The sequence below is a fragment of the Peromyscus eremicus genome, chromosome 2 (genome assembly GCF_949786415.1).
Source record: "Peromyscus eremicus chromosome 2, PerEre_H2_v1, whole genome shotgun sequence".
NCBI lineage: Eukaryota > Metazoa > Chordata > Mammalia > Rodentia > Cricetidae > Peromyscus > Peromyscus eremicus.
Window position 1 is genome coordinate 143,915,209 of NC_081417.1, and position 27,833 is coordinate 143,943,041.

Genomic DNA, 27,833 nt, shown 5'->3' on the forward strand with positions numbered 1-27,833 from the left:
CGAGTGGGGCGCAGATAGAGAAGGAGTGATCGTGGGGGGGGGGCGCCGCGGGAGCGGGGGGCCGTGTCCAGCAGAGTTAGCGGCGGAGAATGTGAGCCGAGGCGCGAGCCATGCTGTCAGCGACGGCAGGCGGCTCAGGGCTCCTCTACGACTCCTCTTCCCAGCAGCCAGGCGTCCGCGTCGCTGCCGCTGGCGGAAGATAGACGCCCCCCGAAACCCCTCGCCTGGCTCGGACCCACGGAGCCGGCAGCCCAGCACTCCGGTAAGTAGCGCCTCCTGCCCAGCTCTAGACGCCGCTGGGGACCGGCCGGCCGGGCTCTTTTGTGCAGCGCACTGAGGGGGGGCCCAGCGCCCCCAGTCCGGTCCGCCGGACCCCGTGGCTGCGGTGCCCGCGGTGCGATCGGTCTTTGTTTCCACCGGGGCCCGCGGCTCGGCTGGGCTCGGCTCGAAGCCTGGCAGGCAGCGCCGGGAAGGGGGAGGGGGAGGTGGACGGGGAGGGGGGGCGGGGAGGGGGGGTTCTCGGGTTTCCTGGCCGCCCCGCGGCTCCCCCGGCTCGGGGGCGAGGTGCGCGCCCAGCGCTGCCGCGCACCCCCTCCTCCCTCCCCCTCCCTCCGCCTTTGGATTTAAAACTGCAATTTGCTCTCCAGCTTGCTGAGAATGTGGGGGGGTGGGATGTAGGGGGACCGTGGGAGCGGAGAACAAGGCTGGATTTTAGGATAGGCGCTGGGAAACGGGGAGACTGCGGAGGGAGGAGCCCCTCCCCTCCAGCCCCCAAATCCCAAGGTTCCGCTGGCGCTCAGGGAGTTGAGGGGCGGGGACCTAATGACCCGGAGGGGGTGTGGGGCGGAGGAGGGATTTGGGGGCGGCCTGGCCAGAGGGGTTGGGCCGCGTGCCCGGTTACCTGGCGAACAAAGTCGGCTCACTTTTGCATAAATAAATAAATAATCGCCTATCAATACGTTTCCTCTAGGGCTCTGATTGAATCGGCCCCTCTTCCCCAGGGGGTGGGGTGCTGAGTGACAGCTGTCAGCCCCCTAGGTCGGGAGCTGGGGTGAGCTGCTGAATCTCCGCTTTCTGGCTGAGGGCGCCTTTCCCGGCTGGGTCTGGGTCCCCGGGCAGAGCCAGAGGGGCAGGGGGCTGGCTCTGAGACTAGGAAATAACCTTGTTTCCTGTTCTACAGGAAAAGGGACAGCTACCCAGAGTTTGGGGGCTGGGGATGAGGACTGATGGGAGCTGGGGGGAGGGTTCCCCAGCAGCCTGACCCCCCAGCCTCCTGCCAGGCAAAGGGGCCAGCTGAGGGAGGAAGGATGTGGGCCTTGCTGGCCGGAGGCGGGAGCTGGGGCTGTCCCTGAGGCGGGCAGCGGGCACAGATCGCACAGAGCAGGGAGGAGGGAGAGAAGCGGGGGCGGGAATTCTCTACCGCAGACCCTAGGGGCCAGGGCCAGATGTGGAGGGGTGGGGAGTCTCCCCTCCCTCCCAGCTTGGGGGCCCTGGGGCTGGGCTGGGAGGGGCTGAGCCTGGTGCCCTCGGTTCTGCATCAGTGCCTGACTGGCAGGGCCAGCTGAATTTGGGCCCAGGCGTCACCCTGGGAGGCAGGGTTGGGCTGCACCAGCCTGGTCCCTGAGCACAAGGAGGGACCCTTGGGGGGCCTGTGCCTGTCTGGCTGGGCAGGCGTTTCCCGCTGGACCAGTTGGTGTCAGGCGGGACTTGGCCCCAGCTCCCTGGGCTGAGCTCAGGGTGTGAGGACAAGCTTTGCCTCCGGGTCAGGGTGGCCACATTCTGTCCGCTCTTGCTGTTGCCGCTGGCAGGGAAGGGGCATGAGCCCAGGCCTGGGCAGAGTCCTGCCAGGAGCATTTGGGGTGTTTCTATTGTTGACTTGTTCTGTTCAGTGTGGCCCGGTGTGTATGGCTGTGTGAGCCAGGGCTGTAAGTGAAAGATTACCAGCCTGTCCGCCTCCCCCTCCCTGCACAGGAGGAGCAGGCAGGCTCGGTTGTGGTGGTCAGCTGTGGAGGGACCCTTGAGGTAGCACATGCATGCCACTTGTTATCTCCTTCCTTTGAGCAGATGTCTATTTATTTTTATAGTAATGGAAAATCAAACTGGGTAGTAAGTTGAATTCATTTCCCCGTGTCAATAGTTGGAGTAACCCCCAGAGACTGATGAACTTCTGGCCCCAGAGCTCCCACCTTTCAGAGGTGGCAGTGACTAGTGAGAGTTTGAGCTTTGGGAGTCCATGGGCATCAACCCAAACCAATGACTCATCTCCCACTTGGTCTGGCATTGGAGCAGGTGCCCAGGTAGGGCAGACATTGCCCCCTCCCCAGGCATCCCCAGGGTGCAGTCTGACCATTCAGTCACCTCCCTGGCCAGTGCCTAAGTTGTGCCTAAACCCTCAGGGACATTCCCCTGGTGGGCTTTTTTCTCTGCCTGGGCTCCAGGCCCACGTGCTGATATTTATTTTCTGTACTAAAATCCATTTTTAATGCCGTTACTTTTGAAATAATATAGAGAGAAACAAATGTGATGTGTTTAAGTTGCCCTCTGTGAGTTTTTAATGTGATCTATGGCTGAGGTAGTGATGGAAAGAGCTATTGGGCTTGGAGAAATCTGTTGTCAGAGGGAAGGAGGGTTTGCTGTTTACTATGGTTTTGGGCTGGGGGGTCTGGAACAAGGTTGTGGGTCAGGGAACCCTGACACCCCCAGGTAATGTGGGTGAACAGTTTCGTTTCTCAGTTTTAGTGTGCGAGGCTTCCAGGATTATATTATATGTTCCCCAGCCCAACTGATGGGGCCTTTGGTGATGGGGTGGGGTGGGGGGCAAACCCCCCCACCCCCACCCCCTCGCCATCATGTGCTTAGATATTGGCAGGAAGATGTCTCTTGCTTGCTGAGTTAAATAGAGGTATACAGTAGGGGGGTTAGATTTGGATTCAGAAAGATGTTAAGGGGTGGGGGTTCCACCTGATTGTGACTTTGGGGCAGACTGTTCCTGGCAGAAGACAGTTGGGGTGGGTGCACCGGTAGAGCCCCAGAGGAATGTCAGCCTGAAGCATGCCTCTGTTCCCTCTTGGACAGGGCTTTCCTTCTAGCAAACCTTGATTTGGGTTATTTCCCCTCCTTGTCCTGCTCCACCCCCAGGTCTACTTGTGTGCCTGTGCTTAAGTGCAAGTGTGTGTGTGTGTGTGTGTGTGTGTGTGTGTGTGAGCTTGAACAAGCTCCATATTTTCTGCCAGACTCCTAAGACCGGGGGTGCCATGCCTGTGTACCAGATGCCCTGGCCCTTCTGCTCTGGCTGGGTGAGGTCAAGCAGATGCACTATTATGGGATGAAGCCAAGCTCTGTCTCTGGTGGCTGGGATCTCTTGGGACACAGAGAAGGGGCAAAGCCTAGGTGTGGTGGAGCTGGGGACGGCTAGTTGAAGCAAGGGTAATATTGTTGCTAATGCCAGCAGATGGGCCCCCCCAGGGAGAGAGAGTGGGGTGGGGGAGGAGACCCAGACAGCCACATGCTGCTGAAGAGAGGGAGATAGAGGCCATAGCCATTGAGGAGAGAGAGAGAGAAAACAGGCAAGGAATGCCAGGATCTCAGGGCTCAGTGGTGAGCTCCAGGAACCTCAGAGGGCCTAGGCACATACCACCGCCTGTATGTAGCCAGACTCAAGGAGCCACTGAGGGCTTAGCTGCCATGACTGAGTGCTGGGACTGTTTTTTGGCGGAAAGATAAGCGCAAATGTCTCTGGGAAGTGGGGAGGACAGGTGGGGGAAAGAAGTGGGAAGAATCCCACAGGATGAGGGAGGGAGGGGGATTCCAGGGGTCTGGCCTAATGCTTCCAGCCAGAGCAGCTTTTCCTCTCTGTCCTTCTCAGGTGTCTGGGAACCAAGCTAAGTTCTTGGGATGTGTGGGCGGGGCCTGGGCTCGGCAGAACACTCCACAGGTTGGCAAGTACCCAGTGCTAGGAGACACCCATGTTATAAAAGTGGGAGACCTTAGCACCCCTAAGGTGTCTGTCTCACGCGTTGGGATCTCTTCCCTCCCCACTTGATGACAGAAGGAATCCAATCTTGAGAGGGGAGCCACTTGCTCAGGGTCACAGATACTGTGGCAACCCAGGGTCTTGTCGCTGTCGCTGGAGAACTAGATCAGCTGCAGGGGGCCTCCTCGGCACAGAGGGGGGCTGGAGCCTGGGGAGAAGAGCGAGCAGGCACCCTTGTGGCCAGAGCCCCCTCAGGGGAGGGGGAGGCACTTCTGCCAGGAGTGAGGGAGGGAGGGGAAACAGTGAGTCAGGCTTCCAAGAGCTGAGGATGTGAGAGCCAGAGCTTGGAGGGAGAGGGCGGGAGGGCTGCTCTGAAGGGGGAGAGGGAGAGAGCCCAGCCAGGGGCGAGGAGAGCTGCGGAGGGAGGCAGCCAGCCCCTGGCCCCAGCCCAGTGGCACTGTGGGGTGCAGCCAATATGGGCTTTGCCTGAGGTGGGTCAGGAAGGAGCCATAGTGTGACCCTTCTGCATCTCTTCTCCTGATCAGCCTCGTTGCTGATCTGACCCCAGGGTCTCAGGAGGGTGATCGCGTCTTCCCATCCCCTTCCTCTTGCACCTCAATTTCTCTGTCAAGTGTGGGACTTGAACTCTGAGCTATGGGAGAGGGAGTGGAAGAATGTGGGGGGTGTGGTCTTAAGATGATGGCTGGGTGCTGGGGCACTGTTGGAGCCTGCTGGGAATGCAAGGTAGGCAGCAGGTCTCTGGGTGTGTGCCACTGCAGTGGGGCCTAAGTGAGCGGGCAGTGGCACTAAGACACTGTGTATGCATGTGGATATGGCGGGTAGCCTCTGGTTTGGCAGTGGTGAGTGGTGGATAAGTTGTTTTGTGCCTCTCAAGGTGACCAGTGCCTAGACTGGACTAGGGTCCACATATGGCCCAAACTGTCCTCTGCTTGTTTCTGGGGAGATACTGGTGTGATTTCCCCCCACCCCATGTCCCTTTGGGTAGACAGGAGGTAGAAATGGCTTCATGGAGCTGACAGGAACTGCCAGTATAACCCTAGTGTCTGGAGTTGGGAGGGGTCCCCAGAGACTGCCTGGAAAGGAGGAGGGAAAGAGCCCCTCCTGCCCAGCTGACAGGAAGCCCTGGCTCCCAGCCCCTCCTTCCCTCAAGGCCTAGCCTTTCCCTCTCCCAGGATCCCTGTGTCTCTCTCATTGGCTAGGCTACAAGGAAGGTGGGCACTGAGGAGCCCTCTCCTACAAGGCCCGACTTTGGGGAGAATTGTGACTTGAGGGTGAAGTGAGACCCCTGCTAAGCCATGTAGGAACTCAGCTGCGGACACAACCCTGCTTTCACTCTGGTTTCTGCTCTGGGGTCCTTGGCCTGGGAGCCTAGGGAGGGGCTGCCTCTGCAGCTGGCTGGCCTCAACTCCCAGGGCAGCCCAGATGGTACTGAAGGCAGAAGCAGCAGGTCTCGACCCCCTCCCCTCCTGAGCCAGGAGAGGCCTTTGCTGACCTAGAGGAGGTTGAGAGAGCGAGTGGGTACCTTTAGAAGGACTAGAACAGACAGATGGATGGTAGAACAGATGGACAGAGACACCCACGCACAGACAGACCGAGAGAGACGGACAGATGGACTGGGACAAGGAGAGACGGACAGACAGAGGTGCTGGCAGAGAGGAGAGTCAGAAACATGGAAAGGCTGAGGAGAGACAGAGATAGGGTAAGCGAAGAGAAAGATGGGGAGCACTGAGAAAGAGGAAGAGATAAAGAAAGGGGAAACCCGGGTGGAGGGGGAAGAGAGAGGAGAGGAGAGAGAGACACTGAGAGACTGACTGACTGACTGACTGACTGAGGCTACAAACCACAAACAGGAATTTGATGAGAATCTGGAAGGTGTTTTCTGCCTCGTCCCTCCCCAAACCCCCGGCCAGCCAGCCAAGTCTCCATTCCTTCCTCCCTCGGCTCGGTTTCCAGCTGCTAAAAGAGGTCAGGGAGAGAGAGGGAGAGAGCGAGCAAAGCCTTACAGAGCTCCTTCTTCTCTGCTCTTCTGTTGGAAGGGGGATTGCTGAGAGGGCTCTCCTGCCCCCTACTCCAGCATGGAAATGTGTGACTTTCTTGGCTCTCAGGAAAGGTCCCTTCGTGCTTCCCACTTGCTGGAGGATGTCTCCTCTGTGTAAATGTGCCCCTGGACTCCCACCTGTACATACACATTTTATGACTTGGTGCCTCGTCTTTACATTCACTCTGTGTCTTACCATGTAACAGATAACATGCCTGTGCCTCCTTAGCTATCCAGGTGGTGACACACAGGCCTATTGTGAGGTCTCGGAAGTGTCCCAAACTCAGACTCTGACACATACAGTGAGAGTCATACCTGAGCAGAGAGGGCCTCCACTCAGACCCAGCTGGTAGAGGATCTACTCAGTGGGTAGAAGCTCTCCGAGGAAGGCAAGGCAATAGCCCGGACACAAAGATGCTGTGGAGGACTGGATAGTGGGAAAAAGGTACCTGAGAATTGGTAAGGGCGCGTGTGTATATAAACATGAACACGCGTGAGTCTATCGTGGAGTATGTGAGAAAGACTGTGCACCTGTGAGATGGGGTGTGTGTGTGAGAGAGAGACACAGAGATCGAGATAACTGCTTGGCAGGTATCAATGTGGATGCATGTGTATGAGATAAGGGTGTCTAAAGAGGGCTGGGACTGTAGCTCAGTGATCGAGCATTTTCCATATATACACAAGACCTCAGGTTCAATCTCTAGTGTTACCAGAAGAAGAAAAAAAAGAAAGAAACCTTGACTTTAGGTTGCCTTGACAAGATGTGTGTAGCTACACTGGGTTTCACAGAGCTGAGTAACTCCATGCAGTGTGCCTATGTGTACAGGTTCAGGGGCCTGAGACTGAGCCACGTGTAAAAGGGTGCAGTGGTGCACATTGTACGTGGAAGTGTGTGGGTGTCTGTCTGAACTTAGTAGGTGTGCACAGGTACCAGTGCCTGTTGCCCTGGCTTAGATGGGTGGTTTTCAAGACCTTGGTGATGACTGAATAGGGACCATCAACATAAAAACATGACAAGGACTACCGGGGGGTGGGGGGTAGGGGGGACTTGCAGCTGGGGGCTGACCCACACAGACAGCCCAAGGACAGACATGCCTGCCCTTGTCCTCCTGCTTCTTCTTGCCTGGCGGCCGTGGTTTTCAAAGGAGCCTCCATAAGGACTGTTTCTGGGTAGTTCTCCCCATCCCCAGCCAGTACCTCTTCAAACATAGTGACGCCCTCCAGGCAGCCTTGTGGAAGCTTCTGCTTGGACCATCTGAAGGCAGGTGGGTGGGCTGAGGTTCATTGTTGGCCCCCAGGGACAGAGGAGGGAGCTCTACTCCTGGGGCCTAGGCACGAGGGGAGACAGATGGACCTCCCTGTCTCAACAGTGTGGTTGCAGTACAGGTACCCCACAGCAGAGGGTTTCTAGGGGGGGGCAGTCCCCAGGTGGGCCTCTGAGCAAAGGCTAGAATTCTGCCTTTCATCTTCCTAGAGGCCTAGTCCCTTCCTCTCGCCATACAGCTCCCCAGCAATTCCTTCAGTGCCTCAGAAATACACAAGTGCCCCACGTATGTGCTCACAGCCTCAACGACTCCAAATAACTGGTAAACATGCCTACAAACACACATGCCTACAAACACACAGCCCCAACACTTCTACACACAACCACCCAACACCAACAGCTCCTTGATATCCAACTGTCTCACAAGCACATAGCCAACACCCCCCCCCCCAATACAAACACCACATAGCTATCCGTGTAAGCTGCAACACCTCCCCAAGCCCCCGGGAACCTAGTTATAATCCTGATACCTTCCCACACGTGTGCTTTATAACCCCAGCATCTCTGATAGCAAGGACCCATACTTGCCCTCCCAGTATGTAGTTCTCAGGCCTCTGGCACCTCCCCAGATACAACCTCCCTATACAATACAGTAGCTCCTACCACACTCTCAGACCCACAGCCCCTTCTCTAGTCCCAGCACCTCCATATCCATACCCAGTTAAGATCACTGTAACCTGTCCAGAAACATTGCTTCATCTTTCCAAACACAGTGCAGTCTCAGCAAAACACAGTGCAGTCCCAGCACTTAACCAAACCCTGATTTTTATGACTCCTAGACACCCCAACACACACAGCTTCTACCACATTTTCAAGTACATCAGAGCCTTCTCCGACCCCAACACTTCACCAGATATACCCAAGACCTGCTTACAGCCCTCATACCTCCCCACATACATAGATTTCACATCCAACATCTCCCCTCACACAAGCATTTACCCCCAGCTAAAGCCTGGCAGCCTGCATCCCCACCTTTTCAAATAAGCCCCCCCAAACACACGCACACATATACACACACAGTCAAGGCTCCTCATGTCCACCTTTATCTCAAACTTGCAGACAAAGCTTCCTCTAGCATGCCTCCAAAGGTCCTCACAGCTTCTGATGCCTTCCCCAGCATGCATGTGCATGCATCCCCACTTCCATAGGTTCCCACACTTCCACAGGCAACCCTGCCTGAGCCCAAGCACCTCCCCAGACTTAGCCTAGCTCGGATTCTAGGCTCAACCCTGGAAAGGCACAGGGACACTCCTACACCTCTCTCCAAACACTCAGCTTGTCTCCAACATGCACAGCCTTGCCTAGTCACCGCCCTGACCCATTCGCCCCTTTGAGCTCACATGTAGCTTTTCAGCTTCCCCGGCACCCCATGACACCCTGTCACACACCCCGCCTCAGCTTCATTTCTTCTGCAGCCCTCACTCCCACCAGCCACACATTCCAGCACACCCTCCCCCACTCAGCTCCTTACCCCCAGACAGCCTCGCCTTATTCACACGCACTGCTCTCTGTCTACTGCCCAAGCCTCCTCCACTTCCCAGAGCCTCCTCTGCCTGGGGCGCCATCTCCACTCCTCACTGCCCCGGGCCTTTCATTCCTGGACAGTGAGGCTGGACATCTGGTTCAAAGCTGCCCCCCAGATCCTGGGCGGTGGACACTCTGGCCTAAGCTTGGGGGGGTTGAGCCCCTTTTGGGAATAGGCAGAGCCACTTGGCACCTGGTCACCCTGGACTCTCAGCCAAGAACTCTTTGAGTACCTAGCTTTGCCTGGGCTCTGGCATGCATGTTGCGGGTAGGGGAAGTTACTCCCACATCTCAACCCTGCCAGATTCCCCCCCCCCCATACCTGAGAAGGGACAGGGCTTTGGGAAAGGGACGGGGAGAGTGCTGCTTGGTGAGCCCCCACAGATCTAGGCTGTGGGGCACGGCCTCCCTGGGAGTCAGTTCCTTTAGTAGATGCCTGATTTTAAACGGAATCTCCACCATCTGTTCCACCCCCTAATTACAGATGCACAGAATCCGCCTCAGAGGGCAGCATGAGGGGAGTGATTTAGAGCCCGAGCTGCTTCTGCCTGCTTTAGGGATGGAGAGATGGGGGGGGGGCTGTTGGGTATTGCAGCCCCCCAACTCACTTCTGTCTTGAGGGTTCCTGGTATCTCTTGCTGAGAGAAGGCTCATAGAGGGCTTCCTTGGCCCCCAAGTCCTAAAAGAGGAAGCAGTTATATTGCTGTGGGAGGGGTCCCCAGGACCCTGCCTAGCTAAGAAGGTCCTGGCATAGCAAGTCCTAGGTTGCAGGCTACATTAGGCTCTTAAAAAATTCAGGGAGCCGGGCGGTGGTGGCGCACGCCTTTAATCCCAGCACTCGGGAGGCAGAACCAGGCGATCTCTGTGAGTTCGAGGCCAGCCTGGGCTACCAAGTGAGTTCCAGGAAAAGGCGCAAAGCTACACAGAGAAACCCTGTCTCAAAAAAACCAAAAAAAAAAAAAAAAAAAAAAAAAAAATTCAGGGGATACGTCTCCTGCCTTTGTGCCCTTGGGAGCCACAGACACTAGCTTGACCAAGCTGTCTGTTCACCCCCGGGTTGGGGGTGGGTGGGTAGCAGGGATTGGGGAGATAGGGGAGTCATAGCTGAGATGGAGCAGCCAGGTTCTGGCACACCAGACCCGGGCAGGCACTCCAAGTGCTACCAGATGTGTTGGTACATAGTGCCCATCCGCCTTGGCACTGCTGGGTATGCCCGACCCCAGCTGGAATTGTGGTCTGTGGGATTGGGTCAGCAGCACCAAGGGGGAGAGGGTTCTGAGGGATGTGGGACTGAACCCTGAGGATGGGCTCATCTTTATCCTTGGGCACAAGGGACCTGGGCCCCCGCTGGCTTGGTCGTGGTGCTGGTGGAGGCAGTAACGCAGCAGCAGCAGCAGCAGCAGCAGCAGCAGCAGCAGGTACACTGCGGTAGACTCCAGAGCATTCACTGCAGGGAGAAAGGGAGAGAGGCTGGGCTGGAGGAATTTTAAAGATTGCTGCAGGCAGGAGGGTCTCGGAACCCTGTGGAGCGGGCAGTCATGCAGAAGTAATCCTATCGCTGCCTGCCTGGAGGAGTGGAGAGGAATTGGGGTGGGGGCGAAGTTGGGAGGGAGGGCAGGCTGTTGCCCCTCTGAACCCTGCCCCAGCCAGCCCCGAAGGGAGCCAGGGGCTCCAAGTCCTTTCCTGAGGACCACCTTGTGTTCACCCTCCCACCGTGGCACGAGCCCCCAGAGGGCCAGTGTCACAGCTGCTGTTCCACTCTCCCCTCAGAGTTTCATAAATAATGCAGCTCAGTGGTGGGAGCCCAGCCTGCCCCTAGTCACCTTGGGTCACACAGTGTGGTACCGCTAGCTACCAGTCCTGTAGCAGAGCCCCTCTGCTCCCCTCTAGCCTGCTTCTTTCCTGCTGTGTGAGCCTGAGCCACAGGCCTAGCCACTCTGGGCTGGGACCTTGGCAGAAGAGTGTGGAAGAGCCCAGAAGCCCCCGTCTTTTTGTCCCACCTCCTGGCTTTCACAGGCTAACTGGCAGCCAGCTCAGCCAATCCACGGTGGAGAAGGATGGCCTGCTCTCCCAAGGCCTCACCTTCTGGCCCCTCCATTTTGCAGATGGAGCAACCGAGTCCAAGGGCGGAAAGGATGGTCAAGGCCAGCCAGCAGATGAACCCCCTCCTTCCCACCGCATTCTGCTGTCACTCAGGCTCTTCTCAGCTCAGCTAAGAGCAGGGCCTGGGGGGGGGGGCAGGCGGGGGATGTTTGGGAAAGTGGTTGCGGCTGAGAGGTTGCCATGGCGATACTGCAGGATGCCGAGCAGAAGTGGGGGTCCCACAGGGTCTCTGGGGCCCCCAGCTCTACACCTCTGTGGGCTTCTCTCCCCATCTCCTGTCCCCCACCCAGATGCCTGTCAGGCGGCTTCAGTGACAGGCCGGGTGGGTGACAGGTGGTGCAGGTGATGGGCTGGGTGGGTGACAAGCCTGGGTGGGTGACAGGTGGTGCGGGTGTGAGGCAGGCAGGTGACAAGCTGGGTGGTGACGGGCTCTGTGGATGACAGGCAGGGGGTGTGGTTGGCGAGGGTGCTGTCTCCTGGCTGGTGGCCTGTTGCGGCCCCCCTACCCTCATGCGCGTGCACACATATAGACACACTAGGCTCAGAGCTTGGGGCTAAGCTACTAATGAGGCTTATTACGCATGGAGGGGCAGGTGCCCCGGCTCACTAATGAGAGGCCTTTAACGAGTAGGGGAGACAGCTGGGGGGCTTCCAGGAAATTTGGCTGGCCCTCCTGGTCTGAGGCTCTGGGGGTCCCAACCTGGCTCAGGGAGGTTGGTTTCATCCTCCAGCCACATCTGGATCCCTCCTTCCCTTCACCTCTGGCCACTTGGATTTATGTGAATATGGTATTAAGCAGTTAGGAGAGCAGTCACTATGTGTCAGGCACTGGGCCAAGGCGTTTGCCCGCATTGACTCGGCTGGACTCAATAATCCGACGAGGGCTACAACCCCATTTTACAGATGCAAAGTCCAAGACGGAGAGAAGGTGTGGGGATTCACACAGCCGGTTCGTGGTACAGCCGTACATTAATTCACGTCCCCGTAGCTTGTCCTGACTGTGACCCTCCCCCTGAGTCTTAGTTTTTACTGATCCCCAAAATGGATATAGGAGGGAGAATAATCCTAGGTTTTTAGCACTGATTTGGGTGACCTCAGTCTCTCTCAGTTAGTTACCTGGGGCCACCTCACCCCATGTGGCCCAGTTTCTGTTGACTCCCTTTCACTGGAGAGAGGGCAGGGCCTAGTGTTGAAGGGGCCCGAGCTGAATGGAGAATACCTACCTGGTCTATCAGAACCACTTCTGGTAGTGTGTGGTGGGGCTCAGAGAGTAGAAGCCACTCAAGGTCACACACCCTGGTGAGCTGTAGGCCTCTCTGGATCCCAGGTCTTCTTTCGGGCCTGTTGAAAAGGTGGGGCTTGGAGTGGCGATGGGGCTGGGAGGCAGCTCCTCTTGGGCCTCACCCCTCCGCCTAGTTTTCTCCCTGGAGGTTTTGAGCCCCCCAGCTCTTGGGAGGGTGCAGGGTTGTTGGCTGACTTTTCAGGGCCGTGCCCCCTCCCATCCATCTGAGTCCCCAGTGTGGGTTAAGCCCCTCCCTTTGGTACCCGTTGGGGCGGAAACTCCCTGGCAACAGCTGATGGATGGGTTGGGGCCTTGACATTGGCCTGGGGCCACAGCACAACCCTGGAGGGACCAGGCTGGGACTGGGGGACTTGGAGGGGAATTTGAGGGAGAAGCATGAGGCTCATAAATCTTGGAGTCTCTGGTTCCTCTTCAACCTTAATCTCTCACCAAACCAGCTTTCCAGCTGCTCATCCCAGGTCGCTGGGGGTTGAGAGAACCCACCTACCTGCCCGTTCTCTTCCCCAAACTCCGATGGAGGCTCACCTCTCCGACGACGTTGCCCGCATGGGAAAGAGAGAGGCGCAGCAGCATTGATGGGCAAAATTAAGAGGCCTCTGGATGGGTGGGTAGAGCTGGCTTATGATGGGTAGAGCAGAGAGGGCTTCATGCCCTCAGTTTCCCCAGCTGGTGCTGCTCAGCTCAGTCCAGAAGGAGAGCTGGGACCAAGAGGATTTCACAGCTGCAAGCCTCATAAATAGTCTTGGCCTGAGAATCCCCCCAAGTCTTGAGAAGAGAAACACAACCCTGTCCTGCATCCCTGAGACCTGGAGGTGAGCCTTAGGACCCAAAGCAGGGTGTGTGCTGAGGTCAGGCTAGGGCGGTGCTTGGTAGCTGGCCTGGGAAAGCAGGCTGCAAGGAGGCCAGAGGAAGGGTGGTGGTTAACCCGGGGGGTGGGGGCTGGGCAGCCATCTTTGGTTGGAAGGCAGGGGGTCTGGCTTTCCCACAGGCCCAGGCAACTGTAGGCTGCAGTGCCGGGGCCCTCCCAGCTCCCCAGGGAACCCGTTGCTGCTGGGCCTTGGGGACTCAGGCGTCCTGGCGGGTGAGGGCGGGTCTCCAGCAGGCGCCCTGCCAAACCCCGCAGCCTGCTCACCAGGAATCTTGTTGCTGAGAGATGGAAAATCCCGGCCGGGCCTGCAGCTCATCCCTCCCCTCCGGGAGGAGGAGGGGCCCAAAGATTCCTTCCTGCAACCCCCCCCCCATCTGGGGCAGAGCCCTCCTTGGCAGTGGGTGGGGCTGGGGGGCCCAGGACAGGCCTCTAAGGCCCAGTCACGTGTCCTGGAGCCCTGCCCAGTCCACAGTGGGCATCAGGGCACTCTGGAGGCCGCATGAGCCTGTTGCAGCAGAGGAGGGAGAGAGGGGTGCCAAGGGCCAGAAGGGGCCCGAGTGGGGGCTGGAGTCTGGCCCCGGCCCCACTGGCTCCCCCAGGGTGGAGGGTGAAGAGTCGGTTCTCTCCTTGGACAGGAAGACGAATGATCCTATTATGGGAGCGTGATTTTATTCCACGTGTCACGGAGTCTGAGATTAACTTGCTCACCAGTCTGTGACAAACCCCTCACACCCAACACACACACACAGACACACACATGCAGAGGTAGAGACACACACACATCCACAGCGTCACAAACACAGAGAAGCATTGCTGTGCTACAGGACATAGCATGGCTCACACAGAGACACACTCATAGCGCACACTCAGATACACCAGAGCTTTGGGCCCACAGCTTCAGAATAGTGTGTCCTCCAGAGGAAGGCCACCCGGATCTGCAGATGCCAACAAGCAGCCCGAGAGGTCTCTTGCATCCACCCCTTAAACATGCAGAGTCAAGGATACATGGTACCCCATAGACACAGATAAACTTAGACACAGAAAGCCAGACACTGCCACCCAGACAGGCATAGACCAACAGCCACACTCTCAGACAAAGGCCCTGGATACAGACAGACAAAGACAAGTGCAGACACACGGCTGGCAGGGCTTACACAAGCACGGGCGTGCACACCCGGACATAGACAAAGACAAATAAATGCCCAGAGGTTTTGCTGTGGACAGATGTGGAGGCACACGCACATCTGGGCCTCTGTCTCAGCCTCCCTGCTTGGGAACACTGTGATCTGGCACCTGAGAGGCTCTGAGGAATCTTCTGCTCCCTGAGCCCCAACCCTTGGCCCCCACCTCTGGCACCAGGCCTGTGGAGAAGCCACCCCAGCCACACCCTCAGCAGAGCCCTGACACCTCTTCACTTCTATGTTGGTCACGCTCACGGGGACATCATCTTCCCATCTTCCCCTGTACAGTCTTACAGCAGCCCCCCTTACAGCCTCACCTCCTCAGTCATGTGCCCCCTCCCCTTGTCTTTCTAGTCATTCCCCCTTCCAGCAGACATGTGCAACTTCGGTCAGGTACATACAACGTCCTGTGTGTGTGTATGCACACATACACAGTTTCCTCGCTTACACACCAGTGCAGTCCCCACAGCCTTCATGGCTTTCTCGCACAGAGTCCAGTCAACTCCCCCATTTCCTTGTGTTCTCACACACAGGTTAATTCACAAATGCAACACACATGCATCCTCACCTCTCACACACGCATGCATGCGCACACACTTCCTGAGCCTCCCTTCACTTCCCGTCCTCTGCCTCTCACACTCCAGGAGTGGAGCTGTGCTGCAGATCTGGCCCTCATGGCATCTGAGTGGAGCTGTGCTGCAGATCTGGCCCTCATGGCATCTGTCATGGCTCTTCACTATGTCCTTGGCCTTCCCAGCCTCAGTCTCTCCTCCACTTCCGGCCCCGCGTACCGTGGCCTTGTATTCTTTTGTCTTTTTTTTTTTCTGTCTAGTCAACAAGTGTATATGGAGCACTCATTCCCTTACCACATATGGCTTGAGCATTGTTTATGGGTGAAGCCCCAGGAGACTGATAACAAAGACAGCCATAGGCTCCTTTTTCCTTCCAAGTTTTGTGACCAACCTGGCTATTTGTTGCTCCCCTCTTTCTACTAGATTGGAAGGTAAACCTTGATCTTGGCTATCAGGGGATGTGTATGACGTCACAACAGGAACACTGTGGGAAGGGTGTTCTAGCCAGAGGGAACAGCATGTACAAAGCCTGAAGGGGATCTAACTTTGACGTGCTGAGAGACTGGAGTACAGTTAAAGAGCAGAGGAGAACTTCGAAGAGGGTAGAAGACTGTCCTGCTCAGGGAAGTGAGTTTTGTTCAGTGAGCCACGGGAAGACACAGGAAGGTTTTTGGTTTTTTAATGTAATTTATTTAACCTTTACTTTATATGCACTTGTGTGAAGGTGTCAGATCCCCTGGAACTGGAGTTTACAGACAGTTGTGAGCCGCCAAGTGGGTGCTGGGAATTGAACCCGAGTCCTTTGGAAGAGCAGCCAGTGCTCTTAACCGCTGAGCCATCTCTCCAGCCCCAACACAGGAAGTCTTTAGCATCCGAATCTGGATTAGATTAGATCATTAGACTGGAAACATGTAGTTGGAAAAGTTTGGATTGTTTGTTTGTTTTGTTTTTGAGACAGGGTCTCACTGCATAGTCCTGGCTGGCCTGAAACTCACTAGGTAGACCAGGCTGGCCTTGAACTCACAGAGCTCCTCCTGCCTCTGTGTGAGGCACCACACTTGGCCTTGTTGTTTTGAGACAAGGTCTCCCCCCTGTAATTCAGGCTATCCCCAGAAGCCATTGTGTAGCCCAGGAACTTGCCATCCTGCTTCAGCCTTCTGGGATTATAGGTGGTTTATCTGGGAGGTTTGAGTAGTACAGGCTCGTGGGTCATCTAGAAGCATGAGCATAGACGGGGAGATTCATGTACAGGCAAGGATCGGTGTGCACAGTTCCAGGTCCAGGGCTGTGAGGCTTCTATGAGCAAGGGCCATCATGGGACGATGGGACAGTGTAGGTGGTGCTGGGCTTGTAGCTAGCAGGTAAATAGTAGCCGCTACAGTCAGGTATCAGCTGGACATGGTGGAGGACATCAGTTAGATGAGACCCACTCAGCACCCAACTGAGTGTTGGGTACCATGCCAGGTACTGGGGTGGACAGTACCATTGGATAACATTATCAGGCAGATAGTAGTACCATGCCAGGTACTGGGGTGGACAGTACCATTGGATAACATTATCAGGCAGATAGTAGGAAGCGCTCTGGCAGGGGTGGAGGTAGAGCAATCCTGATTGCTTAAAGGAGGCAAGCATCGGTACCCTGGCTGGCCGATGGAGCTGCGGGTAAACGGGTAGAATCTGGGCAGGCTGAGGTTGGGGGAGGAGCTTCAGGTGGAACCATTCATTATCTGCCATCAACAGCTGGAGGGCAGGAACTAAGAGGCTGTTGTCCATCCATTGTCGGGGAGGCCACAAGGTGATGGAGCAGTAGCATAGGGTTATGGGAAAGAGGGGTCAGTGTAGTGCTGGGTTTCACTCAAACTCTGAACGTTTGATGGTAACATGAAGTGTGGTCACTGAGATTCAGCTTCAGGCCCCACCACGTGCTTGCCCTGGCCTCAGTTTCCTCCTCTGTGAAATAAGCTGTTACCTTGTGTGGGAGGAGACTCTGGCCTCATGTGAGGGTTGGGTGAGCCACCTGGAGTGAACGTCTTTGGCTTGGATTCTGGGCCTCGGTTAGTGCTTTCTTCCCGAGTGTCCTGAGAAAATGAAGGGAGGGGTCTCCAGAGAGGGACTCTAGGCACCCTGAAGAGAGGCTAGAGCCCAGCCCAGAAGACAGAGGTCTTTCCAAAGCCTGACTCCACCCCTAGAAAGGATCCAAAAGAGAGGGCCTGTGTCCCTCTTCCGTCCTGCCCTAACTTGTGTGGCAGTGGATATGGGCCATGTGCCCAGGAGGACACAGTCTAACCTCCGACCTGGGCTGTGTCAGGCCCTTCCTCCCATTGATGGGGGAGCAAGGTTCAGGAATACAGTTCATGGAGTCCTTTGGGGGTGAAGAGCCAGGAGGCCAACTGGGGTATCAGAGCCAGGTGAATGCCCTCAGGGAGCTATGTTGTGTGAGGGGTTGTAGTGAGGCAAGTGATCGGCCACACATCCCCTCAGCTGCCCTGGATCCGGTTTGTGAGGGGCCCTTTAAACATCTCACCTGTGAGGTGGGGCTAGTAGAGAATGAATCTCCTGTGCTATTTTAATTTTGCTGTATTTAATTTGCTGTTTATTTTAATTAATTAACAGAGTTAATCTCTTATTCTAACTTGCTGCCACTAGTTCCTCTTGCCTCTCAGAGAAGTAGAAGGCCTGGCCGGGTGCCGCTCTGTGGGAGAAGAGCAGGGCTCTGGGGAGCAGGTTTCTCCCTTTACCTTTCCCATCACAGGGTTTCCTTCACAGCCCCTGTTGCTTCCCCCAGGCCTCTTCCCGCCTTTGCTCTCCCTGATTGGCTTCAGGCCTTTGGCTCTAGTGGTTGTGGGCCTTGAGAAGCCTGACTGGAACCCTTGTCTGTTTCAGTGTTGGGGGTTGTGAGTGGGAACTTGCTTTGGGTGGCATTTCAAGACTGTTGGAGAACGTTCGAGGCAAGAGGATGTCAGTTTTTAGGGACAGCTCTCTGCCCTACTGGGGCTCGGATGACATGCTCCTGGTGTGGTCTAAGTTACCAGCATGGCAGAGTACCTGTGACACATCCATGGATGTGACCTCAGTTATCACTGGGAGGGGACAGGATTACCCCTTGGTCAGTATGAAGAAGGTAAAGCCTCTGAGGGGCTGTGGCTTGCCTGAGGTCACCCAGCAACTAAGAGAAGCAAGGCCTGGATTTAGGCAGTAACCTGTCTTGGGTGGAAAGGGTTAACAATGGGAGACCTTTCAGAGATTAGAGTGGGAGGATTAGGCCAGATGTCTGAGGAGGCCAGGAAATGGGGTCCACTGGCTTGGGAGGATGTGGGGTTAGGGAGCAGGTCCCTGTCACAGGGGCTGCCCCAAGGGTAAGGTTTCTGCCACCTCTCAATTTTCCTGAGCTCTTCACTCGCCTGTTTGGAACTGAGGCGCTCTGTGGCCGACCATAGGAGGCCTTCCATGGCAGGGCGGAGCCTTCCTACTTTCATTAAGCACCCCCCCCCCCCCCCCCCGGTGCTGAGAATCGAACCCAGAGCCTCATCCACACCGAGCACATGCTGCTCCTCTGAGCTGCTCCCCCCCCCGCCCCCCGGTGCTGAGAATCGAACCCAGAGCCTCATCCACACCGAGCACATGCTGCTCCTCTGAGCTGCTCCCACATCCTCAGCTTTACTTAGCAAACACTTAGAATTTTACAAGCAATAGCCGCCGCCTCTGTTGTCCTTGTTTACACTGCCACCCATGGCCTGTTTTACTTCTCTTTTGGGGTTTTCAAGCTAGGATGGCTCTGTGTGGCCTGGAACTCACTCTAGACCAGACTGGCCTTGGACTCAGAGATCCACCTGCCTCTGCCTCCCAAGTGCTGAGATAAGAGGTGTGTGCCACCATCACCCAGCTTTTTTTTTAATTAATTAATTTTTATTTTATGTGCATTGGAGTTTTGCCTGCATATATGTCTTTGTAAGGCTGTTGGATCCCCTGGAACTGGAATTACAGTTGTGAGCTGTCATGTGGGTGCTGGGAATTGAACCTAGGTCCTCTGGAAGAGTAGCCAGTGATCTTAACCACTGAACCATCTCTCCAGCCCCCGGTTTTACTTCAGTTAACTCTGGTCACTTAAGAGTTCAAAACTAGCCGGGCGGTGGTGGCGCACGCCTTTAATCCCAGCACTCGGGAGGCAGAGCCAGGCGGATCTCTGTGAGTTGGAGGCCAGCCTGGTCTACCGAGTGAGTTCCAGGAAAGGTGCAAAGCTACACAGAGAAACCCTGTCTCGAAAAACCAAAAAAAAAAAAAAAAAGAGTTCAAAACTATTAACTGGAAGATTCCAGAAATAAACAATTCATAAGTTTTTTTTAATAGTTTAACTTTATTTTATGTGCATTGGTGTGAAGATGTCAGATTTCCTGGAACTGGAGTTACAGATAGTTGTGAACTGCCATGTGGGTGCTGGGAATTGAACCTGGGTCCTCTGGAAGAGCAGCCAGTGCTCCTAACCCCTGAGCCATCTCTGCAGCCCCTGCTTCATAAGTTTTAAGTACTTTTGTTACACTCATTATATTGTAAGCATTCAACTATATTGTTGCTAATCTCTTAGGGTGAGTGATTGACAAACTAACTAAACTTGAAAACATAGTATCCGTAGGGGTTACAGTTTGCCAGTCTCAGGCATTCACCCGGGCAAGTCTTGATAACTTACCTCCCAGATGAGGGGGGCTGGTATATCACAGAAGCAGGGCTTGGAGAGCTACAGAGCTTGCCCAAGGTCCTACAAAGCTGGTACTTTTGAACTTGGATGCTGGGACAAGATCTCTTATTTTGAACCACGAGGTTCTCTCCACCTCTCCACCTCACCATGGTGCTTTAAGGTAGAGATGGGAGCCCTGGACTCACAGGAGAAAAGGTATCTTTGGGAAGTCCCCTGTCTAGGTTAAGAGGCAGACTCTTCACCAACTCAAATATTTGAAAGGGCAGAGAGAGTCTACAAATCAAGGCGGATGGATATGTGTGGGGATGGACAGACGGACAGACACAGCACCAGGTGTCCCTGGCTAGGGATCCTTTGTGGACATGGCCCCATTGCTACAGTGGTGACTATTGGAAGGGGCCATGGGAGATTGGTTGGCCTCAGAAAGCTCCTGGTCCCGCTGGAGGAATGACGTTGGTGTGGGTGAATGGCTCTCAAGGGTTGTGTCAGACAGTAAGAGAAAAAGAAAAATCTCAAACGCCATGATGTAGTTGAGAGTTTAGATTTGGATCCGGTGTCTGCAGTTACTTGACTCCTCTTTGAGCCTCAGTTTCCTCATTTGTCAAGAGAACGTGATTACAGGACTGATGTTTTAGGGTTTTATTAGGCCCAGTGAGGTCAAATACAAAGGGTTTGAGTTCCAAAGCACAGAGGTCAGTGAGTGTCCAGTGTTGATGTTCAGCTCCAACTCCGGAGAGTCCCACCCCCCGAGCACAGTAGGTAGGAAGAGCCGGGGAGGGTGAGGGTGTGTGTGTGTGGGGTGGTGCTGTGGCAGACCCAGTGCTGGCGTCAGACTGCTGGTCTCAAGACACATTCATATGGCTAGAGAGATGGCTCAGGGGTTAAGAGTCCTCGAGAACCCTTGTTCCTTTTCCAGAGGACCCAAGTTCAGTTCACAGCCCGCGTGTTGGGCAGCTCACAGTCATCTATAACACCAGGTCCAGGGGATCCAACACCACCTTCTGGCCTCTGAAGGCATCCACACATATGACACACACATACACAGAAATAAAACCCAAATCTTCAGATCCCACTCATGGTGCCTGGCCTCGACTGTCAGAAAAATGGATGTAACAGTAGCTCTCCCCACCTTATAGGGTATGGTGAGGATTTAGTTAATTTATTTAACGAGTAACACAAAGAGCCTGCTGGGTACCAGACAAGTTTCCAACCACTACAGATAGTAAGGGACTGAACGCTGTAGCTGTCTTCTTCTTCTTTCCATCATAATCTGGAAAGAAGTGTGTGTAGGGGGGCTGTTCAGAAAGGAAGAACTGAGCAGGCTGAGGCTCTTCGGATGGAGATGAGCAACACAATAAAATGTCATGATGTGGGCTGGTGTTCCCTGAGTGCTTAGTGTCAAGTGTGTGTTCAGAAGGCAGAGCATGTATTCTCCTCATTTTGCAGGTAGGAAATGAGTTCCGAGAGGTACAGTTACATCCCTCAAATACAGCCAATCAGAAAATCTCTCTCTCTCTCTCTCTCTCTCTCTCTCTCTCTCACACACACACACACAAAAAAAAAAAATAAGGAAAAAGAAAAAGCTCGCTAGTAGGGTGGGGCTGCCCCTTCCTTCCTTCCTTCCTTCCTTCCTTCCTTCCTTCCTTCCTTCCTTCCTTCCAGACAAGTCTTTTTACATAGCTCTGGCTGTCCTGGAATTCACTATGTAGACCAGGCTGGCCTTATGAACTCACAGAAACTTCCTTGCCTCTGCCTCCTGAGTGCTGGGATTAAAGGTGTGTATCACCATGTCGACTTGGGGCTACATTTCTTTCTTTCTTTTTTTTTTCCTTTCTTTTTTTGGTTTTTCGAGACAGGGTTTCTCTGTGTCGCTTTTGGAGCCTTTCCTGGAACTCACTCTGTAGACCAGACTGGTCTTGAACTCACAAAGATCCGCATCTCTGTCTCCTGAGTGCTGGGATTAAAGGCAAATGCCACCTCCGCCGCCGCCGCCCAGCTTGGGGCTACATTTCTTAATCAAAAAGATTCAAACTAGTTGGAGGCTGGGGTTGATCCAGCAGATGAAGGAGGACGCCCTGGTCAGGAGAGGGACAGGGATAGCAAAGAAGGGACAGAAGAGGACAAGGCCTGCGTGTGCATGCATGTGTGCGTGCACAGACATGCTCATGCTCAAACACGGAAAAAGGAGAGTAGGGAAAGAGACGGAGTGACTTGTGTAGCTCAGGCTGACCTCAAACTTGAACTTGCTGCAGGTAAAGGAAAGTGGAACCTGGCTAGAATGCTCCCACACATGAGTCTTGAGAGATAGGTGAGCTGAAAGAGATGGGGGCCCAGGACATTCTAGGCAGGGCCTAAGCACTGGCCCCAAGGGGAGAATGAGTAGTGTAGCTTACTTAGAGCTGAGAAATGGGAGGAAGTGGCCCAGTGGAGAAGAGTTGGGAGGCTGGTGGCCTCAGGGGCATGTGATGGGTGACAGTAATATGAGGCTTAGCTAATCACAGGAAAGGAAATAGAACACAGTCATTAACAGGGTAGACTCTGGAGTCACAGCCTAACCAAGCTGCTTCCTCCCCGTTTTTTTTAAGCACCTGACCCTAGGCTGAGACAATCCGTGAGCAGGATGGTGGCTGGAACATAGTCCAGACGTGACTTGTTCATTCATTCCTCAACTAACAATGCAGATTTGGTGCTAGGCTGTTCTAGGACAGAAAACAGTGAACAGAATTGATGTATTAAAAAACAAAACAAAACACTCTACCCTCAAGCAAATTTACACAGAGTAAAATAATTCACACAAAGGCAGGTAGAATGTATGGATTATTAGCTGGCTAGGCATGGTGGTGTATGTCTGTAATCCTAGGGTGGCTAAGGCAAGAGAGTCATGAGTTTAAGGACAACCTGACTACATAGTGAGATCCTGTCTCCAAAATAAACAAGAGCAAATGTGTGTGTGTGTGTGTGTGTGTGTGTGTGTGAATACGCATGGAGAGAGAGCGAGAGAGCGCGCGCGAGAGAGAGAGAGAGAGAGAGAGAGAGAGAGAGAGAGAGAGAGAGAGAGGTTTGTTAGATGGTTATTAGAAGTACCAAGCAGGCAAACAGGGTAGGGCTTAGAGAGTACAAGATTGCAAGAGTGCCCTGGATGTAGGTTTTTATTTTTTTTGGAAACAAAGGTCTCACTGTGTTGGCCAGCTGCTGAGGGACTCCTGGCCACCCTCCTGACTCAGCCTCCTGAGTATCCAGAAGTCAGGGTGCATAGCACCTCTCTTGTCATGGATGAGAATTTGAAATAAACTTAGAGATAGAGGCTGTGGTGACTATTTGGAATTTTTGCAAACTTTAGCAGAACACATCTACACACACACACACACACACACACACACACACACACACACACCAGAGTCTACAAGCAATCTAGCCTTTGTGAAGCTCATGTGAGGTGCAGATATGGCTGTGCCCATCTACAGAAGAGACACTGACACTCAGAGGGGAAAGCAGACTTGGAGACTCCGTCCCGACTTTGAGGGTGGTGCTATGCCCTTGACTCCCCGGGAGTCCCTGCGGCCAGGGGACAGAATAAGAGTGGAGAGGACAGGTGAGACCTAAGGTAAGCCAGTATCCAGACACGGAGCCAAGCTGCATAGTTAGGGCAGTGGCCTACTTCCTGGAGCCGGCCGTGTGGTCAGTACACCTCAGCCCGGTCTGCTCAAGGAGAGGCTGGACCTCGGGATAACCCCAAGGGCAGAGTGGGGGCAGCCGGCTAGGCCTGAAGCACTGGCTGACAGGCCAGCAGGGCAGGAACTGTCCCAACCTGAGTGAGCCTGTGGGTGGTACTCAGACAGTTGGAAAGGAAGAAATCAGCCCACTGACCAGAGGAGAGGGAAGGGTGAGATGACCAGTGGGCCCCAGCTGGCTGTGAAGGCCACCGAATGTCAACCTGGAGACCTTGGCCTTGACTAAGTCAGCAGCAGCAAGGCAAAGACACAGTGTCATGAGAATGGGATCTGAGTAAGAGATCTGGCACAAGCCAGGCGGTGGTGGCCCACGCCTGTAATCCCAGCACTCGGGAGACAGAGGCAGGCGGATCTCTGTGAGTTCGAGGCCAGCCTGGTCTACAGAGCGAGTTCTAGGACAGGCTCCAAAGCTACACAGAGAAACTCTTTCTCAAACAAAACAAAACAAAATAAAAACAAAAGATATCTGGCAGAAGTTTAGAAGCGGTTCCTTGACAGTGATGGGGTGGGAAGCCCACTGAGGAACCTCCACAGCTGATCCTGAGGAGGGATGAGGTCAGGCCAGGCAGATGGATTGGTAGAAGAAATGAGACCTGAGATCTTACACGTTTGAACACTGGTCCTTCCTAGTGCTGGCCACTTCTTTCCTTCTATGTACCTCTGTTTTCTCATTTAGATTTTTAACTTTTGGGGCTAAGGATCCATTCTGAGAAAATGACAGCGCCAGGACCCTCTCTCCAGATAAATATAAGAATGGTTTGGTCAACAGTTTGTGAGGCTATACACCTGACAAAATCCAATTTTGAATTAAGCTGGAGGGTCAGTGTAAGTACCAACAGCACCTGGCACTAAGTGCTCACTCTGCACCGCACCGGGCGCTGCGTGAAGGGTTCTGTCTCACAGTCTTGTTAAAGCTGTGCAACAGCCATAAGAAATGCATACCACTGAATGTGTTCTGTTCTGTGGGTGCGGAAACTCAGGAGGCCTAGAGAGGCTGAGTGACCGACCGCTCAGAGTCACAGCTGGAAAGACTTTGTCAACCCGGCCATTAGGGTTAGCCCAGCATTCTCAGACCAAGGAGAGAAGAGAACGGCAGAGACAGGCCAGGCCTGGGAGGATTTTTAAAGAAAGCCATGAAGAAGTCAGAGCTGGAGGTAGGGAAAAGGGCCTGCTTAGCCCTGAGGTGTGAGGCATCAGGTGACCCAAGGTGAGGGTGGAGAATGAAGATTTCATTTAGAGCTAGCTCCCTGGCCTTCTAGGAGCCTACTGCTAATGGACCCGCACTGGAGTCTGCCGGGAAAGGGTGGTGTGTAGGCTACTCTAACTTCATGACCTGATTATGTGCAGTGCCTGGCAGAGAAGGGCTTATCCCTGACCCTTTGACTCATCCTCCAGTGCCGTCTCTGGAATCTACCCTCCCTCCCTGTCCCAAGGCCACCGAGAAGGGCCAATGGGCCTTGAACTCTCCAGGGGAATGCCGGAATGGAGAGAGTCTTTCCATTCCAGAGAAGAGGCCTGGGGTCCATCGGATGAGATTACAGTAGCATCTGGAACCCAAGCTGCTTGGGACCCATGTTAGGGTCTCATCAGGCTCCATCAGAAGCACAGCAGGAAGAGACAGAAATCAGCCGAGGCCACTGGCTCAGGCTGAAATCTAGATTTATGAGGAATTGAACTTGGTTGTCTAGAATAGGTCTTTTTGTAAAGAGGCAGATAATAAAAAATTTTAAGGCTTTGTAGGCATTCATTCTCCATTGGGATACCTTGAAAGTAGGCTCAGCTATTGCATAAACAGGTGACCTGGCTAGGTTCCAGTCAAACTTTAATTATGAAATAGACAACAGGCTGGATTTGGCCCATGGGCTGTAATTTGCCAGCTCCTGGTGAAAAGCCTTATTCTTTCTGAAGGGTGTGCAGATTTTAAACTAATATTAGTGATCTCTAAGCAAACAGATTTGGTGTATCGGGCGGGTTGACTTAGAATGTGATCTAACCATCTGGAATTAGTGAGTAGAAAATAGACTAGGGCCAAGTGTGAGCACATCCCGGCACCGGGGAAGTCAAGGCAGGAGGATGTTGAATTTGAGGCCAGCCTGGGCTACACAGTGAGTTCCACACCAGCCTGGGCTACAGAATACAGTCATGTCTCAAAAAGAAGCAGCGGTAACACCTAGATAGTGGCTGAAAATAGTTACAGATCTCTGACTTTGCCGGGTGGTGGTGGCGCACGACTTTAATCCCAGCACTTGGGAGGCAGAGGCAGGTGGATCTCTGTGAGTTCGGGACCAGCCTGGGCTACAGGGAGAGTTCCAGGATAGCTAAGGCTACACAGAGAAAAATCCCTGTCTCAAACCAAATACAACAATAACAAAAATCTCTGGCTTTGCCTAAATTCACAGAAAGCTGAGGTGGGGGAGCATGGGGCATTGAGATTCAGACCTATGTGTAGGGCTGTGGTCTGGATATGGGGAAGTGGGTGAACGACAGCCACAGATATTGATCTGCAGTTGGCAGTTTTGGTCATAAGCCAGAGCACCATCTGATCTGGAATAGCGTGGTGTAATAAAGCAGAGGAAGTAATGTATGTAATTAAAATTTTTCTAATACCTCTTTTTTTATTTTTTTATCGAGACAGGGTCTTACTGTACAGCTCTGGCTGGTTCTGGGGATTAAAGGCGTGTGCCATGCCTAATAGTCACTTTTTTTAATTTTTAAGACAAAGTGTCTGTGTGGCAAAGGAGGCTGGGAACTCACTATGTATGTAGCCCAAGCTTGCTTCATCTCAAACTCAAGACCCTTTCTTAGACTCCCACATGCTGGAATTATAGGCATGTGCTGGGGCTTCTAATACATTCACCGAAGGAAAAAAAAAAAAAGAAGCAAAATCCATTTAATAACGTATCTTATCTAACTCAGCAAATCAAAGATAGGATCGTCAACATATAATCATTATAAAACTACTGAGATATTTTCCTTCTTTTAGGGTAAGACTTAAGTATCTGCTGTGTATTTTATACTTAGCAGTATTTCCCACTTCACACTAACAGTGTTCTTGATGCCCAGAAGCCACATGTGGCAACTGGCTAATAGGGCAGCATGGATTTAGAAGCAGCCTTTCCTTTGGGACTAAGGTCCAGGAGTCATGAGCCAGAATAATCTGGAATACATAGGGTTGAAGTGCTAGGTTACATCCTTGACCAGCTTGAACTGGTATAGACTGGCCCAGCAGGAGACAGCACCTGGGTTGTGGGTTGAGGAGAAAGGATTCCCTCCCTCAGAATTCTGACGAACTGGCCTCAGGTGGAACCTCTTGTTGTGGTTCCAGGCCCCTCAGGACATTTGCCATCACCTCAGAGCCAGTCCTAAGCTCTTCCCAATGTCACCTCTGACTCTGGAGTCTGGTCTGGCCTGGCAGGGGGGCAGGGCAGGGTGGCAGCTGGACCCTTGGAGCAGAAGCTCTGCCCCTCTAAGCCAGCTGCTGCCAGCCTTCCTGGACTGACTCTATGGAAACAGGGGACCCGGAGACAGAAATAAACTGCCAGGTTTCCGGGGCGGAGGGGAGGGGTTATGTGACTGCCAACCTTTGTGTTCCCTTGCTGGGGGGGGATGTGGAGGGAGCAGGAAGCAGCTCTAGACTCTGTCACAGGATGCCCCCCCCCAACGTGTCATCTCCCTTCACATCCCCATACCCCTTACCTCTGAGGCTGGGTTGAGTCTAGAATTTGACAAATTAGTAGACTACGGGGGCCTAGTAGTCTGAGATGAGCATTTGAGAGCAGTGTGCAGTCTTTGGGCTGTTGGATAGTTGGGTACCCATTTTTAGACACTATCCTGGGGACCCCCTAGCTGTCCCATCGTAGGTGTTGAATAGATTCAGAGGGCTGCATGGGGTGCTAAAGAGCAGGAAGATTGTATTGGGTACCTCCTCTGCCCACTAGTCAAAAGCAACTGAGTGTTTTAGGGTTTGTCTTGGGTCAGTAATTACCTCATACTCTGAAGCCAGTTTGTCTGACTTTGGGCTGGGCCATTGTCTAACCTTTGGCAGGTCACTTAGCGAGCCTCGGTTTCCTCCGGAGCAAAAACACTGTATCTTTATTGGGACCTTAATGGAGTTAATTCATTCTGATAATGCAGAGCCAGTGTGCACGCCGTTGGCCACCAACGTTGAGTAGGCGCTAGATGCAAATGTATTGTATGAAAATACATTGTTCTGGTGTGGGGAACTTTTCCTCTGAAAAGGGGGCTTCTAAATCCCGCTCACTTTATAAATGTTAAAACTAAGCTCCCCCCAACCCCCCAAGAAAAAGAAAAGTGTTTTGCCCGGGGGGAAGGCGCACAGCAAAGTGACTATGGTACCCTCCAAATAAAGCCAGATAGCTCATCCCAACTTACAGGTAAGGAAATCGAGGCCGGTGATTGGCCACTGGTGCTCGGTGGCGCTATCCAGTGAGGCCTGAGTCCGCCGCTGGGGAGGGAGTGCCCCGGCCGCCGGCGCTCACCGG

At 53.9% G+C, this 27,833-nt stretch overlaps 1 long non-coding RNA gene across 1 annotated transcript in view; it reads left to right on the forward strand.

The window, feature by feature from the left end:
• LOC131904134 (uncharacterized) overlaps positions 1-27,833 on the forward strand; it is a 50,987-nt gene that overhangs the window by 470 nt on the left and 22,684 nt on the right. The window contains exon 2 of the long non-coding RNA XR_009377681.1: positions 168-262. This is a non-coding gene — a long non-coding RNA (uncharacterized LOC131904134). The remainder of the gene's footprint in view (positions 1-167; positions 263-27,833) is intronic.